Raw genomic sequence first — 16,044 nt, 5'->3', positions numbered from 1 at the left:
AGTAGTTTCCTCTCACACATGTGCAGGCCACTCAGCCAAAGGCTTAAGGGAATCTCTCTGAAAATATCCAGAGCTCTTTGTGCATGTCCCTCCTCTCCAGTAATCTGCCCCCGTGAGTTCTCGCTACATTAACCTCTCTGAACTCCAGTTTACTTTTTTTTTTTTTTAAATTTTTGGCTGCATTGGGTCTTTGTTGCTGTGCGTGGGCTTTCTCTGGTTGCGGCGAGCAGGGGCTACTCTTCGTTGCAGTGCGCGGGCTTCTCACTGCGGTGGCTTCATTTGTTGCGGAGCATGGGCTCTAGGTGCACGGGCTTCAGTAGTTGTGGCGCGTGGGCTCAGTAGTTGTGGCTCGCGGGCTCTAGAGCACAGGCTCAGTAGTTGTGGTGCACAGGCTTAGTTGCTCCATGGCATGTGGGATCTTCCTGGACCAGGGCTCAAACCCGTGTCCCCTTCATTAGCAGGTGGATTCTTAACCACTGGGCCACCAGGGAAGCCCCAGTTTACAGTTTTAGCTCAGAGAGTTCCTTCTCCCTGCACTGAGTCCATCCAGGCAGCACACTGAGTCAACTGTAAAACTCACCTCATTTGTTTTCCTTCTCTCAGGAGCCAAAGATCTGTCCTATCTGCTGACCAAATTCCAAAATCTGTTGTTATATACTTTGTCCAGTGTTCTAGCTGTTAAAGGCTAGAAGGTAAATCCAATCCTTATTATTTAATCATGTTTGGAAGCAAAGTCAGCTCACGGAAATCAGACAGGAATCATCCCTTTTATTTAAAATACCACTAATAATTATGGCAAATATTATTAGTCAGGAAAAAAAAAAGAAAAAAATCAAGGTAACATTACTACGTATTTAGCAAATACAAACATACCACCTATATTGTGCCAAGACTATTTCTGGCCATGCGAGTCTTAATGCAGTTCTTTGAGGGTTGTAATCAAGAAGAGTAAAATGTTCCAGTCCTCAACACACAGGAGATCTTGGGGAACCTATGTACAGGAACCAGTGAGATGATGGTCCACACTTCTCTGCCTATTCTAACCAACACTTAATCATGAAGTTACAATCATGCTGCCCTCTTATTCTTCATTTTATTACCACTAAAGATCCTATATATCATATTTTTCTTATTTTTAAGTGTATACTGTTCCTGCATGTTCAGTACAGAAAAAAATCAGAACATTACAGATAAACTAAAATGGGAGGAACATTCACCCGAAGTTTAGATAGAGATTACAGGAGATAACAATTAAAATACCATAAGATATTTAAAAAAACTAAAACTCCTTGGTGAAATTTAATAAAACAAAACTACCAAAAATATGAATGACCATTTAAATAAATGTAATCATAATTATGAAATCTGTTTGATATGGAGCTAAAATTAGGAAAAAATGACAAATGAAATTGAATCAAGAGCCAAGAACCCAGAAATAGATTCAAAACATCAGACCTGAAGCACATACTATACAAAATAAGTAACACATATGAAACATTAAGTAAATATTGGCAAATGAATTAATATTGTCTTTAACACACACTGTTCACTGTTTTAAGCTGCAGGTGTATTAAAGAACTAAAATTTTTTAAATTATTTTTTTTAATTTATTTTTTATTTTTTGCGGTATGTGGGCCTCTCACTGTTGTGGCCTCTCCCATTGCGGAGCACGGGCTCCAGACGCGAAGGCCCAGCGGCCATGGCCCATGGGCCCAGCCGCTCCACGGCATGTGGGATCTTCCCGGACCGGGGCATGAACCTGTGTCCCCTGCATCGGCAGGGGGACTCTCAACCACTGTGGCACCAGGGAAGCCCAGAACTAAATATTTTAATAAAATTTTTATTTTAGTGTATGATAGATAAGTTTAAGATTATTAAATAAAATGCATTTCTATTATAAGAGATATATTTTATACATAGATATATACCAAAACCTCAGTGCAATGAAATGGAATAGGACCCAACCACAAATATGCAGACTGGGGAAAAGCATACAGGCAAATGTGACTGAAAAAGCTCATAAAAATTCTGAGAATTTGAACCTTATATAAAAGAGCAGGTCTCAGCAGCCACCACAAATGTAAACATTTAAAAAGTATCATTATTGCCCAGACTTTGGAAATAAATACACCTAGATGTCACATTTGCATTTCAAATTGGTCCAATTTTTCTTAGCACCAACTGGCAGGCTACAAAGCTGTTTACACATTTGACCTAATTATTCCACTTCTAGGAATACAGCACCAAAGAAGTTTGCATTCTGGGCAAAAGCTTTTATGCTAGTACTGTTTTGAATAGTTTAGACAAATCTTAGAAAACTGAGAAACTTCAAAAACTACAGCTACAGTAAGTATTTAATCAAACTAAGACACTTTAGTTTGATGGAATACTATACAAAACCTTATTAACAATTTTAACCACCTATTGAGCACTTGCTATGTGTCAAGTACTGTGCTGGGTGTTTTAAATATCCTATTTTGTATTTTCATTTAATTGCTTAATAGTCTGTATCTTAGGTACATATTTACAGATGGAGAAATTAAGGCTCAGAGAGGTTATGTAATGGGCTCCGCAATTAATAATAGCAGACAGACAAATCAGGTCTGTCTGACTCCATTACCTTTCAAAAACTCTTTCCACTTTATCATGGAGTTGCAGGATCCAAATAGGGCAAACCCCAAAGTTTGTAGAAAAAGTCAGAAGACATAAACCTTTGAGACCAAAAGGATGTGGTATTCAAAATAAAATTCTCTATTACTGGCCGCCTATAGAGATCTTCCCGGGAAGATCTGTAATTTTTTTTCCTTAAATTTATCTATTTTATTTTTGGCTGTGTTGGGTCTTTGCTGCTGTGCGCGGGCTTTCTCTAGTTGAGGTGAGCTGGGGCTACTCTTCGTTGTGTTGTTCGGGCTTCATTGTAGTGACTTCTCTTGTTGTGGAGCACCGACTCTAGGCTCATGGGCTTCAGTAGTTGTGGCTCGCGGGCTCTAGAGTGCAGGCTCAGTAGTTGTGGCGCATGGGCTTATTTGCTCTGTGCCATGTGGGATCTTCCCGGACCAGGGATCGAACTCATGTCCACTGCATTGGCAGGCGGCTTCTTAACCACTGTGCCACCAGGGAAGCCCCAAGATTTGTAATTGTGATTGCTATACAAATTTTCAACACTGTACGCTTTTTTAAATCACCCAAATACCAGTGTTTTTGTTGATGTAATACTATTTTTAATCAAAAGCTTCATGCACCCTTCTTGGCCCTCTCTCCAAACCCTTTCTCTGTACTTTCTCTGCCTCTTTGACACCCTTGTCACAAATCCTCCCTCTTATTCAATCAATTCCTGCCAGTCGCCCTCCTCCCTGCCTCTTCCCATCACATCTACCCATCCCCCATGCCTCCCCACCAAAGAAGCAGATCTCTCTGCTGCGGAAGGGACCAAGCACATCTTTCAAGAGTTGGGAAAGAGAATTCAAAACTGCTGCGACAAGTGGTCCTGAAAGCTCACTCCTGAGAGCTGAGCAGGGTAGAAAGACACTGAAGCCGGTGGATCTGGCAACTCCAGGAGACCACTATGAGCACAGCCCCCTTCTCCAGAGGAGGGAACTGAAGTCCAAGGGAACAGCCTCACCAGGAGCGACAGTGGGATGTTTAAATTTTTTTTCTATGTGAAATATAATAAATATGTAGTTTCAATGGTTTTATTTTATTTCACAAATTCTGAGATAAATACAGAAAGACCAATATTGCTATTAGGCAATCATAACCTGTACATGTGTTGTTGATGAATGTAATTGCTTCATCGATTCCTGTGAAGGGACCCAGAATGCCTTTGATATGTTGAAGACATGAATTTAAAATGTAACTGGTTGGGGAGGAACTGCAGATATTTAAATGATCTGAGAATCATCAGGAAAACCTTCAGATACAGATTGATAATGAAAGAGGAGAGGAAGAAACTACCCGCATTTACCTAGGACTCTCCACAGGAGACAGGACTTAATGAATTCTAATCCCTACAAAAGTGCACCTTATAGTGGAGGAGAAATTCTCCATGTTCTGTCATAGCCAAGCTAATGCAATGGGTGCATGTGCGTACGGGTTCACACACACACACACACACACACACACACACACACACACACACAGGGCTGAACTCAAGAGGTACAAACAGGAAATGGCTTTAGTTTTCTCCTAACACCGTCCTTTAACATGCCTCACCGGATCTCTTTTTTTAGCCCCTGGACAGAATCTCAGGAAGATCTTAACGTTTTTCAGGCTCTTGTGGTTATAGGAATAGCCTCTACTGGGGACCTTAAAAAAGTCCAGTCCATAGTAAGTTAAAAAACTCACATCCAATTCAATACTTCTCTCCACCTCCCCCCGAGGCTTGACCAGTGGCTTGGGAATCAACACTGGGTAAGAACGCATGTGTGGTCTGCAATGTCAACCCCTGTTTCACCTCATCCACCTCATCTCTGGCTCTTCTAGGATTGGGTTAGGGGAAAGGGAAGGGAAAGGTCTTTTAACTCAGGCTGGTGCAGTTTGTGGTCTCTCTTGACTAACTTAGTTGGCTGAGGTTCACATACTAGGTCTTTAGAGGAGAAACATTTGTGGGTTCTTCAGAGGCCACCATGGTATCTTTGTAGTGCATGGTTCCCTGATGTGGGTGATGTCCTGTACTCTCTGGTTAATCTACTACAATCCACCCCTGCATCTCCTGACCTCTGGAGATAACCACCACTTCCTCATACTGCTGGAGTCCTAACAGATAGCCCTCTGGGACAGGACCCCAGCAAGGCAACTGAAAGCCCACTGCCCACTTCAGCTTCCATTTGGCCAGGGAACTCACCATCCTTACCCCACCGAACTATTGCCCTCTCTCTAACTACACCATCATAGTCTTCTCCAGCCTGCCTCCTACTTTCAGAATTCTTCAGGCTGGAAGAAAACACTGGTCCCTAACCTCACTCCCAGGGTCTGTATGTCAGGCTTCCCTCAAACTCTCTTAGCCCTAAGCTCTGGTTCTATGGAATCATGGGGGCTGTAATCCCTTGTCAGTCCATCACTTAACCACATCACTCCCTCCTAGGCAGACTCTCAAATGAGCCACCTTTGAAATCCTAGTCTCCTATGAGGCTGGAGGTGGGTGACAGAGGCTGATAGTCACAGGACCATCTCTGCCATCTTTTAGGAGGCCATAAAGGGATGTCTAACAACATGCTTTAGAAGAGGGAGAGGTGTTTATCACTGGCTTTGAGAATTTAGCCAAAATTTTGAGACATCAGAAAAACCCCATTTCATACCCTTTTATAACAGCAATTCAGTTCTATTTCTTGACATGGTTATTGGTTACTCAAGTGTGTTCACACTAAGAAAAATTCATTGAACTGTGTTTTTATGCTTTGTGTATTTGCCTTTTTGTAGGTTATACTTGCTTAAAAGTTTACTTACAGGAAATGATTCTGAACCCATTGTGTGTTGGATTCTGTGTCAGGCATTTTACATATCTTATCTCATTTAATCAGGCTGACTACCATTCATTAAGCACCTATCATATGTCAACACAATGCTATATTCTCTCTTTTAATTTTTATTGTGATATATAACATACACACAGAACATGTTCAGTTTAACAAGTAAAGTGAACACACATGTAACCACCACCCAGATAAAAAAATATATTGCCAGCACCCCAGAAGCCCCTCATGTATCCTTTCTTGGTAACAACCCCCTGCAATATTCTTCATATGAATAATTTGATTTAATCCTTACAACAATCCTGGGAAATTATCAGTGGTTGCAAGCTGGAAAATTCCCAGAGTTCACCTAGATCTAGGATACGTTTGAGTTCTGATCAGGCAGAGTGCAGAAACCCCATTGAGCACCTGGGTCATTCAGTAAAGACCCCAGAAGGGGTTTAGGTCTTTCTCTGTCTGACTTATTTCATTTAACATAATGCCCTTGAGGTTCATCCATGGATCAAACATCTTAATCAGAAATTGAGTCTTAAGTCCCTGTTCAGTTTCTATGATACTGGGTTCTGCCCTGCTCTCCATACCCAGAGGGTGGACTAAGCTCTTGAGGTCCAGTCCCTGGACCTATAGCTCCTGCAATGTTCTGCTTATCTCCTTAGCACTGAATTCTTAGATGTGTCTGGACACTGGCCACTAGAACTTACACCTTTACCTGACCCACCCTCATGAGTCCCTAGGCTCTGGTTCCAATCACCCAGGGTCTGGCTCACTCATTCATTCAACAAGCATTTATTGAGCACCTACTATGTACCAGGCACTAAGCAAGGTCCTGTAGACACAGCCATGGACAGGACAGACAGAATCACTTTTCCAAATAAGTTGTAGTCTACTGGGGGATACAGACAAGTCATAAGACAATTACAGAACATTGTCATAAGTCCTATGAGCAAGCAGGTCCAGGAAGCTTTGAAAATATAGAGGGTGGATGCTTAATTTGGACTTCAGGTTTAAGAAAGACTTTTTAGAGGTAATAAAATCAAAGCTGAGACTTGAAGGATGAGTCGGAGTCAGCCAGAAGGATAGGAAGAGTAGTAAAATGTTCTAGGCCAGAGGTTCTCAAAATGTGTTTCCAGACCAGCAGCATCAGCATCAACTGAGAACTTGTTAGAAATGCAAGTTCCCAGACCCTCCCCCAGACTTACAGAATCAGAAATTCTACGTTTTGGGCCCATCAGTATTTGTGATTCTAATGCATAGTATAATTTAAGAATCATTGATCTAAATTGGGGAACAAAACGTACAAAAGCCTGGAGGGAATATGGCTTCCTTCCCCTACAAATCATACCCCAGTTATGAGAACGATGATTCCAGTGCCTCATCTGAGATGGCAACTCCAGGCCATCCCTGGATAACAGCAGAACAGAATAGGAAAGGACTACCATTTGTTAAATACACCTATGCTTCACATAGTTTCTTTTATCTACTTCTCACTACGTGCCTATTATCATGCCCTTTTCACAGATTTGGAAACTGAGGTTCAGAGACAGTAAGGAACTTTGCCTAACCTCACTCAGCCAGTAAGTCCCAGAACTGGGATTTGAACCCAAAGATTTTTCTACACCAGCCTACTGCTTCCAGGGAAAATAGCTCAAGATTGAGAGATGAGGACAAGATCAGAACATGGGTTCAGCTCTTGGGTGAACCGTACCAGATAGGTTGGGGAAAGGAAATCCAAGTCTCTCCCTCCTCTCAAACTCCCACTCCCCAGAGAGGACATGACCAACAGGCAAGAGCAAGGAGGCCAAGCTCGTCCACTCAGGACTGAAATGGAAGTACGGAAACCAAGCCCAGGTTTTCTCAGTTAAAAATCCTTGTTTAAGCTTAATCATTAAAAAAAAAAAAAAAAAAAAAAAAAAGCTTAATCAAAGTCTGTGTTTGAGACCGAAAGCTTGTTGGAAATAAATGGTATAATTATCTGGAAAGCAACTTGATAATATGTAGTAAGAGCCTTAAGCTTTCAGATGCTAACATAATTGTATCTGTAAACAAAACATAACCATGAGAAGAGTCGTGATATATTATTAAGAAAAAAGGTGGAATAAAATTATATATTCAGTATGATCCCAATCATGTTTAAAATGCCAAATAAAAAGACTAGAAGTGAACACACCAAAATGTTAAGATAGTTATCCTCCCATCTGATACTCACAAAAGAGCTTAAATTTAAGAGAATGATTTATGTACCAAGATGCTCTTTATAGTATTTTAACAGCAAACTAGAAGCAACCTAAATAGTCCACATAATGAAAAGGGATAAATAAATTCCATTTTGATCATGTGATAGAATATAAAGCAATTATCAAAAGTGACAGTTGAAAAAAGTATTTTTGCCAAGTCCTTGGCTCCTGCCTGCACTCCCCTGCCCTGGAGGCAGGGTCCAGATACCCTCCAAAATGATGGTGAGAGGCAGGGCCACAGAGGGCAAGAATCAGCCACGTCTTCTGGGGCTTCCAGGAAATTTTCAGTTATGAGATAAGGTCCTCGCTTTCCTCTCTCAGAGAACTTATGCCATGTGTTAGGTATTAAATATGGACCCAGGGAACCCCAGACTAAATGGGGCTTAAACAGATTTAAACAGAATGCAATCTGTTTAAATCTCATCTCTTGCTGGTTTAACCCCCCGCACCCTACACATCTTAGATGGTGAGTTTCCTGTAAGTAGAAATGTGACCAGTTGACCTCTGAATCCCTGAGGAGGAGAGCATCATCATTTCCATTGTCAGTTGTGATTTTATCAGGGGCTGCCCCTTGTTCTGCACCGGGGTAGGCCAGGCATTGGACTCTCTACATCCAGAGTCATCCAGCTGCCGCCCACGACTAAATCTGACCCATCATCTGCTCTGTAGGTAGTTTTATTGGAACACACACACACAGACACACACACACACAGTATATTTGTGGCTATGAGAATAGCCATGACATTTATTAAGGAACAAATGTGGGGAAAAAATTTATATATGCAGTGTGATTCCAATTTTAAAATGCTTAATGAAAAGAAGAGGAGGAAACACACCAAAATGTTAAAATAGCTTCTCCCTCATCTAATATGACAATCCATTATCGTAATTATGCCCACTCCACAGGTGCAGAAGAAGGGTGATTGCCTCTGAAGAGTGGAATTGTGGGTGGCTTATTCCATTTCTTTACCCTGCTTTCTATATTTTCTAGAATTCCACCACTTGTTCTTATCCCAAAAGGTGGGAGGCCGAGTCCTGAAGGAAAATTCCAAAGATAATCCTTGATCCTCAAATGAATCCCCTCTGCCTAAAGGTACAGCCTGCCATCTGTCATGGGCCTCTGGGGAAGTGAGGATGCAGGTGGGCATTGGGCTTCCCTGAGAGGTCTGGTCCCTGCAGGCCTACAAAGACCATCCTGTGCGTGCAACTGTCTGTAAAATTTAATTAATTTTAAAATTAAATTTAAATGTAAAAACCTGAACCATCCCTGATTAATTAAACTTAATCCAATTTCTTTTTTTAAAAAAAAAACCTGATCCAGGGCTTCCCTGGTGGCGCAGTGGTTGAGAGTCCGTCTGCCGATGCAGGGCACATGGGTTCGTGCCCCGGTCCGGGAAGATCCCACATGCCGCGGAGCGGCTGGGCTCGTGAGCCATGGCCGCTGAGCCTGCGCGTCCGGAGCCTGTGCTCCGCAACGGGAGAGGCCACGGCAGTGAGAGGCCCGCGTACCGCAACAACAACACAAAAACCTGATCCAAGGAGGGCTGTGCCCTCCTCCCAGGGAAATTTGGAAATTCCCTGGTGCTGTCTCCAGCCCTGCAGCCTCAGTTTCTGCCGTGTCCACTCCTCTGGTTCAGAATCTTTTTTTTTTTTTTTTTTTACGGTACGCGGGCCTCTCACTGTTGTGGCCTCTCCCGTTGCGGAGCACAGGCTCCGGACGCGCAGGCTCAGCGGCCGTGGCTCACGGGCCCAGCCGCTCCGCAGCATGTGGGATCTTCCCGGACCGGGGCACGAACCCGTGTCCCCTGCATCGGCAGGCGGACTCTCAACCACTGCGCCACCAGGGAAGCCCTGCCAGTGATTCTTTAATAAAGGTTGAGAACTTGTGAAATAAACAGAGGGAAAGGTCTCTAGCAGCACTGGCCAGCTCCCTGCTCTGTAGGGCTTTATACATTACCTCCCTCTAGGCTGCAAATTCACTTTACACTCTAGGGCAAATTTCATTCCTGGGAAGTTTGAGGCACCTGGGCCAATAATTCAGGCCTCTGTATCCTCATCTTATGGCCAGTTCCACTCTGAACCCACTAATGGAATGGGAATGGTTTATAACCAAGCCCATGTCTTGAAACCTCAGATGACCTTGGTCCCCTTCTTGGGTTCCCAAGTCCAAGCCAGCTTGGCATCCCAGGGATATGAAGGCAGTTATCCTACAGAAGAGCCGTGTCCTTCTTAAGTACTGTCTCAGGTGCCTTGACAGGTGCTGTTGTGAAGTGTTGTGAGCAGAGGTAAGAGGACCCACCCTGGTGTCTTGGCTTACCTCTGGCCTAATGTAAATGGGATGGACCTTGGGTGGTAACCAAGGGGTGTCAGCCAGACCTCAATGGGACAGGAGCCTTAAAAACTGATCCCAAGACCACCAGCTGCTGGGGTTCTGCCCTGCCTCCTATCGGGCTCTGAGAGGGCTCCTAAATTAGGTTGGGTTTAGCCAGCAGAGGATATCTATGACCACAGTTAGGAGGGATGGGGTAAGGCAAAGTCAGAGTCCTTTCCCCTCTGTAATAGTCTGGGTTTCCCAGAGAAACAGAAGCAATGGGATTTATTATAAGGAATTGGCTCACACAATTATGGAGGCTGAGAAGCCCCAGGACCTGCAGTTGGTAAGACGGAGAGCAAGGAGCACCAATGAATGGTAAAGCTCCAGACCAAGTGACCCAACAGCAGGAGAAGACCGATGTCCCAGCTCAAAGACATCAGGCAGAAAGAGAATTCTCTCTTACTCCACCTTTTGTTCTATTCTGGTCTTCCACCCATTGGGTAAAGCCCACGAACATTGAGAAGGGCAATCTGCTTTATTCAGTCTACAGATTCAAATGTTAATCTCATCCAGAAATACCTTAACAGACACACCCAGAAATAATGTTTCACCAAATGTCTGGGCACCTCATGGCCCAAACAAGTTGACACTTAAAATTAACCATCACACCCTCACTGGGCCTCAGTTTCCTCAAGTATATTGAGGAGATTGGATCTGGTGATATTCAGTCTTACTTCCGGTTCTATGAATGGGCCTAGGCCATTCTGTAATCAGACAGGATAATGTTATCTAAAAGGTGTGTGTTATGAGAAGCAAATTAGATAATATGTAGGAGAGTGCTCCATAAAATAGTGAGATTATTAATATTATTAAAGTGCAAAGTTTATGTGATTATTATTGCTATTAATTATCATAATTATCATGCCCTCTCCCTGGCTTTTAACCATATACCCTGTTAGTTAATGCTACTACTACTGTCAGTTACACCTTGCAGCCCTACAGTTCCCTTACATCGTCACAGTGTTTCACCCACCATCATCTCAGTCATTGTTAACTTTAGTACCTGTTTTAAGATGTAGGTTTCATTATTATTCAAGTATAGTGAGGCCAGCACAGGAGGAGGTGACTGCCATTGAAAAGATAACTTGTTATTCAGAGCTCCCAAAAGGCGGGGGCACATCACGCCACACAGGGCCACAAGGGGAAGCACTAGTGTGGATCAGGGGGCAGAGGAATCAAGGGGAAAATGTGGGCAAGACCCTTTATTACGGTTTTCACAGGAAGGAATAGGTGAGGCAGGGTAAGTAGGTTTAGGATTATCTAGTTTGAATAATTTCAGCAGACTCTGGGGCGTTGGGGCCGTCTCTAGTGGCCAGGTACCTAGCCCTGGGGCGATTAGGACAGGGGAACAGTGGCCCAAAGGTGAGAGTCCTGGGAGCACCCAATAAACCAGGTGGTTGGGGTGTGATCTTGAGTTGGTTTGTTTGCTTTCCCAGGGGAATTGTTTGCTTATCTGTAGGAATTTCCTAACCCTGGGAAGACAGAACCTTCCGGTGTCAGCTAAGCTGCAAAAAGTGTCAAAAATAAAAAGCCTTAACCCATCCTGATTCTTAATACATACCCTGACTAGGTATTAGTCCTTACTATAACAGTTAATTCAACTGAAACTGAGAGTTCACAGTTAAGAGAGGTCTTTCTTTCTCTAACCTTCATTTATTCACTCAACAACCATATACTAAGCACTTACTATGTAATGAGCACTATGTTAAGCCCTGGGATACAAAAAAGAAAAACAGACGGCCCTTTTCTTAGGGGGTAACAAAATAAAATAAGTTTAAATGTCTTTAATAAACATTACAATAACAGGAAGCCCGGTGTTCCATAGTAGGAGAGGCCCCAAACACAGCCTGAAAGAGACGAGATTCCATAATGCCCTAGTATCCCTACCTCCACACCTCCTCCAACTCCATAGTGTGGGGTTCAGGAACAGAGCCTGTGGCTAAAAAACTGAATAAATTTTCCTGTCTTCTCCCAACAGCTCCTCCAATAAGCTCCCTTTGAATAAAATTATTTTCCCTTTCCATTTCTGAGAACTAACCATAAGGAAATCATGCAGTAGAAGCAGAAATCTATATGCAGAAACTGATTCATTGCAGAGTTATTGAAATTGGGGGAAAAATTTGATGCAACATAAGTATCCAAAACCAATGGAGTAGTTTAACAAAGTATAGCATATCTACCAAGGCACATTATTATTATTATTTTTACATCTTTATTGGAGTATAATTGCTCAAGGCACATTATTAAGCAAAAAGAATTGTACGATTCAGAAGGAGCACAGACCCCAGAGTCAGATTTTCTATGCTCCAGCCTTTGGGCAAACTAGTTAATGTTCCTGAATCTCAGTTTTCCTGTTTATAAAAGTGGGGGCTAGCTAATAATAGTTGCTACCTCACAGTGTTGCTGTGGAGATTAAATAAGAAAATGCAGGTAAAGCAGTTAATAAACACCTAGAATAGTGCTCAATAAATGTTGGCCATTACTGTTCTCATTATTAATATAAAGTCAATGAAAACAGTTAATTGGGTAGACTTAATACAACACAGAAGATATTCCTCATAGTCTTAAGTTAAAAAAATATATATTTATATAATAGTATGTAATCACTTCTGAGCCTATGTGAAATGTATATGAAATGTTTAAATAGTTGTATTGGTAGCATAATGGCATTATGAGTAATATATATATATATATATATATATATATATATATATTTTTTTTTTTTTTTTTTTTTTTGCAGTACACGGGCCTCTCACTGCTGTGGCCTCTCCCGTTGTGGAGCACAGGCTCCGGACGCACAGGCCCAGCGGCCATGGCTCACAAGCCCAGCCGCTCCGTGGCATGTAGAATCTTCCCGGCCCGGGGCACGAACCCGTGTCCCCTGCATCGGCAGGTGGACTCTCAACCACTGCGCCACCAGGGAAGCCCATGAGTAATATTTTAATGAAAGATTTACTTTAATCTTATTGCAAATTTCTGTTTAATAAAAAATGGAAAGGGGGATATAAAAATAAAATTAAAAATAAAAAGCAAGGGAACACTGAAAGAAATTGTATGCTAGGAAATTCAAAAAACATCAATAAATTTGTCCTGGTATTCATGTCTTCAGAGTTGATGAACCTAAATCATCTTCCCTTTGGGGACAGATATCTTTTTTTTAGCATATAAAACTCTAACTCTTCTCAGTATTTAGTAATAACATGCTGATGTAAGCTAGTTCCAAGCTGCAGGTCAGTGTCACTGGGACTGCCAAGAGGTGAAAGATCAAGACAGATCAGAGAGAAGGAAACAGAAAGCCACCTATTAAATGGTGATATATAAGAGTTTATTTTGCATGTAAGTATTAACTCAAATATGCAAAAATATGTATAAATAGCTATAGACACACTATAAATATAGATACAAAGAAATAAAAGATTGGAAATATATTGCTAACAGTAGCTCTCCTAGGGTTGGAAGATCATAGATGATATCCAATTTCTTCCTTATCCCTTCTAAAGTTTCCTACAGTTGGCATGTAACACTTTTAAATTTGGAGGAAGGGAACTTTAAAAACTATTAATTTCTTCTTTTTAAAGCAAGGGATTATTAGTGAGAAGGTAAGAGGGACAGTGTGAGCCAGTAATGCCATAAATTCCCTAGCACATGTGACTGTGTACTCCCAAAAGTCCCTGAGTTGGAAGTTAAAAATAGAAAGAGCTGAGGGCTGAATTTGGGGGAGTAATGAGTCCCACAAGAAGGGCTGTGAGCAGGGCAAACTGAGGTGAAGTACAGGAGTGGGGTGACTTGGAGGAAAAGGTGGTTGACTGGGGTCCTCCCTTAAGAGTAAGGCTACATAAGCAGGGCGTGCTGGTCCAGGGATCCAGCTTGGAAAGGCTTTGTGGAGGGTATTGCTTCAGGAGTGGGAGAGTTGTTTTAAAGGTTCAGTAGAGAAACCGAGTTCAGTCTGATCACAAAGGAAGCAGCCATGTCCTCCCCAAATCCCATTAGCCTATCAAGCAGGCTTTTCACTCCCAGAGCTGGAACCTGATTTCTGGTCATTCGTAGCCTCTTACAGCCACCCAACGCCTTCCCAAAGAATTCTATGTGCTCCCAGGAATGTCTTGATTTGGGTTCTTGTTGAACCAAAAGAACTTTTCCACTTTCAATCCTTTCAATCAAAAAAATACACAAGGGGCTTCCCTGGTGGCGCAGTGGTTGAGAGTCCGCCTGCCGATGCAGGGGAAACGGGTTCGTGCCCCAGTCCGGGAAGATCCCACATGCCGCGGAGCAGCTGGGCCCGTGAGCCATGGCCGCTGAGCCTGCGCGTCCGGAGCCTGTGCTCCGCAACGGGAGAGGCCACAACAGTAAGAGGCCCGCGTACCGAAAAAACAAAAACAAAAACACAAACTTCCTGTACCTCTAAAACTAGACAGGCCTTTAGAAATAGTTTACCCAAACACCTTCATGGTGGAAGGCACAGTGCTCCTTTTAGAGATAAGGAAACTGGGACTCAAGGAGACTAGGTGATTTGTCCAGGGTGACTGAGTTATGGCAGGGCTCCCCAGGATCCCTCTCTTTTCTATGTATTTTTTCCACGACCCCATGTTGTTTTTTGTTAAACGGGAAGAATCTTCCTTTGCTAGGATCTGTCAATGCACCATTATGTCCTGTCATAATAGTAATTATCATTATATTTTGACAAAATAATACTTAACCATTATGTCCTGGCTGAATAATACTTAACCATTTACTGAGGTCTATGTGCTCTTTTCATAAGCAGTCATTTAATTCCCATAATAAGAAGGTATTATTAGGTTCCACACAAAGAAGCTGAGCTTCAGAGCAATTAAATAAACCATCCACTGTCCCCCTGACAGTGGTAGCAGAGTCAGGATCTGAACCCAGTCCATCTGAATCCAAAGTTACCTTCCTGATTCTCCATAAAGAAACACTGTTGGCTATATATACACAATGGAATATTATTCAGCCTTAAAACAGAAGGAAATCTTGCTATTTGCAACAACATGTATGAATGTGAGGGACATTATGCTAAGTGAAATAAGCCAAACACAGAATGACAAATACTGCATGATATCACTTGTGTGTGGAATCTAAAAAATGTTGATGCTATAGAAGCAGAGAACAGAATGGTGCTAATAGGGGCTGGAGGCAGAGGGATGGAGAGATGTGGGTCAAAGGATGTAAAGTTCCAGTTATGCACGATGAATGAGTTCTAGAGATCTAATGTAGAACAACATGATTACAGTTAACAATATTTTGTTGTATACTTGAAATTTGCTAAAAGGGTAGATGTTAAGTGTTCTCACTGCATAAGTAAGGAAAAGAAGCTGGGGTAGGAGTGGCAGGCACCATGTCCAGCTGCAAAGGTGGTAAGAAGAAGCCCAAGAAGCAGGCCAAGGAGATGGATGAGGAAGATAAGGTATTAAGCAGAAAAAGAAAGAGGAGCAGAAGAAACTCGGGGAGTTAAAAGCGAAGGGCTCAGGGAAGGGCCCCCAGGTCAGAGGTGGAATTAAGAAATCTGGCAAAAAGTAAGCTGTTCCTTGTGCTTGAGGCAACGATGGTCCTTAATTCCATTCCTGTTTAAACATTTGGATCCCCTGCCATAACATCTGTTGCCACCTATAGCTAGAATGAAGTGTAGTCTTATACTTTAAAAAAAATTTTTATTTATTTATTTATTTTTGGCTGCATTGGGTCTTCATTGCTGTGTGTGTGCTTCTCATTGCGGTGGCTTCTCTTGTTGTAGAGCGTGGGCTCCAGGCGCACGGGATTCAGTAGTTGCGGCATGCAGGCTCAGTACTTGTGGCTCACAGGCTCTAGCGCAGGCTCAGTAGCTGAGGCGCACGGGCTTAGTTGCTCTGCGGCATGTGGGATCTTCCCGGACCAGGGCTCAAACTCGTGTCCCTTGCATCGGCAGGCGGATTCTTAACCACTGCGCCACCAGGGAAGTCCCTGAAGTGTA

The 16,044-nt window shown here is 42.6% G+C and overlaps 1 long non-coding RNA gene and 1 pseudogene across 2 annotated transcripts in view; both read left to right on the top strand.

Moving 5' to 3' along the window:
* The window catches only part of LOC309806478, an 81,458-nt gene extending 66,990 nt beyond the window's left edge, over positions 1 to 14,468 (top strand). The window contains exon 2 of the long non-coding RNA XR_014294396.1: positions 14,323 to 14,468. This is a non-coding gene — a long non-coding RNA (uncharacterized lncRNA). The remainder of the gene's footprint in view (positions 1 to 14,322) is intronic.
* A 964-nt stretch (positions 14,469 to 15,432) lies between these two features.
* On the top strand, positions 15,433 to 15,614 carry LOC309807040 (translation machinery-associated protein 7-like; annotated as a pseudogene). Its single transcript has one exon. The product of its transcript is annotated as a translation machinery-associated protein 7-like (transcript).
* The last annotated feature ends 430 nt before the right edge of the window (positions 15,615 to 16,044 follow it).

Source organism: Mesoplodon mirus (genome assembly GCF_964341445.2).
Source record: "Mesoplodon mirus genome assembly, chromosome: 6".
Lineage (NCBI taxonomy): Eukaryota > Metazoa > Chordata > Mammalia > Artiodactyla > Ziphiidae > Mesoplodon > Mesoplodon mirus.
This window is presented reverse-complemented; position numbering and strand designations above follow the sequence as displayed.